Raw genomic sequence first — 2,038 nt, forward strand, 5'->3', positions numbered from 1 at the left:
GAACTAGAACCCAGCTCTCGTCTTCTACCATCATAGCCTCTGTCCCACACTGCGGCCTGCTAAACAAAAATACTGTCAACAGGTTCATAGAACATGCACATGGTATGATACAATCCATCCCTAAAAGAGTTCGCATTCAAAGTACACAAGACAGACAAATAGAGGGGGAAGAAAGAGAGGCAACAGTGACTGCTCGAGGGTTACAAAAGTGACAGAGGAAAGACTAGAACTGAAGTCTCCTGACATTCACTGACTCACAGAGAAATAAAGTCACAGAGGGAAACCGTACAACCTAACAGTAACTGAGTGATGATACTAGCCCATTAGCACCCAGCAATGGGACTGCAGCATGGATCTGGTGCCATAAATCAACGTGTAAGTAGGCATCAGACTGTGTGTGAGATGTGGGGGTGAATCATCACAGAAAAGCTGCCATGCAGGAAGATGGGTGATTCTATCCTGTATTTTTCAATTATGTGGGAATCAGACTATGCTGGCATTTTAGTATTTTAGTTTAGTTGCCCAAGTTGTGAGCCTGCTGTCTGCAGCAATAGGAGTATAATTTTGGCTAAAATTGTTGGATTTGGGTTGTACTTTGTTCCATCATTCATGCTGCATTTGATCAAGCCACATCTTGGGCCAGATCCTCAGATGGTATAAACTGACCCAGTTTCAGTGACTTTAAGGGAGCGACACTAATTTACACTCTTGTGATAACGCACCAGAGTAGTGCTCTTGTTGTGAGTGGTGAGGAGCCCTCACTTCTCCAGTCAATGGAAGTGACAAGTGTTGTGCACCTTTGGCATTGACATCATGAAATATTATGGAGAGGGGAATCAGAGTAATTCCCCTTCTCACTATAACCCTGACCCTTGCCCTTGTCCTTCCCTCCACAGCCATTGCGTGATGAACTAAGAAAGAAAATGTCCAACCAAACCAGCATAACTGAGTTCCTTCTCCTGGGATTCTCTGACGTTCAAGAGCTGCAGATTTTGCACTTCATGGTGTTTCTAGTGCTTTACCTGGCAGCTCTGACAGGAAATCTTCTTATCATCACAGCCATAGCTCTTGATCACCACCTTCACACCCCCATGTACTTCTTCCTGATGAGTTTGTCCATCCTAGACCTCGGTACCATCTCTGTCACGATCCCCAAATCAATGGCCAATTCCCTTATGAACACCAGGTCCATTTCCTATTCTGGATGTGTCACCCAAGTCTTTTTCCTCATCTTCTTTGCTGAAGCCGACTTTGCCTTACTCACCATCATGGCGTATGATCGATACGTCGCCATCTGCAAACCACTGCACTATGAGACTATAATGAACAGGAGAGCTTGTTTCCAAATGGCACAGTGCCTGGATCAGTGTAATTCTCTATTCTTCATTGCACACCAGGAACACGTTTTCAATAACCTTCTGTGGAGGCAACATGGTGGATCAGTTCTTCTGTGAAATCCCCCAGCTACTCAAGCTCGCCTGCTCTAACTCGTACCTCAGTGAAGTTTGGGTTATTGTATTTGGTGCATGTTTAACCCTAAGTTTCTTTGTTTTTATAATTGTGACATATGTTCAGATCTTGATCACAGTGTTAAGAATCCCCTCTAAACAGGGCCGACATAAAGCCTTCTCCACCTGCCTTCCTCACTTCATTGTAATTTCCATGTTTCTTTCCACTGCTGCCTTTGGCTACATGAAACCCATCTCCAGCTCTCCATCCTGTCTGGATCTCATGGTGGCTGTTCTCTATTCCGTGCTACCGTCAGTGATGAATCCGATCATCTACAGCATAAGAAACAAAGAAATCAAAGCTTCCCTGAGGAAATTGACTGGGTGGAGGTTATCCAACAAGAATAAAATGTCAGAATTTCTCTTATGAACTTGGATTTATCTGTGCTTTTTTTTTCACAAATACAATCAGCTGATGACATTATTGTCCCCCTGAGAGTATGGTGTGTGATTTTTTGATGCAAAATGTTGTATTTATTGTGGTAAATCCACACTAACTCCATTATACAAGTATAAGTAAGATGAAAATC

General features: G+C 43.3%; 1 pseudogene; it reads left to right on the forward strand.

Moving 5' to 3' along the window:
• Window positions 1-923: 923 nt before the first annotated feature.
• Window positions 924-2,038, forward strand: LOC115635786 (annotated as a pseudogene).

Source organism: Gopherus evgoodei, chromosome 15 (genome assembly GCF_007399415.2).
Source record: "Gopherus evgoodei ecotype Sinaloan lineage chromosome 15, rGopEvg1_v1.p, whole genome shotgun sequence".
Classification (NCBI taxonomy): Eukaryota; Metazoa; Chordata; order Testudines; family Testudinidae; genus Gopherus; species Gopherus evgoodei.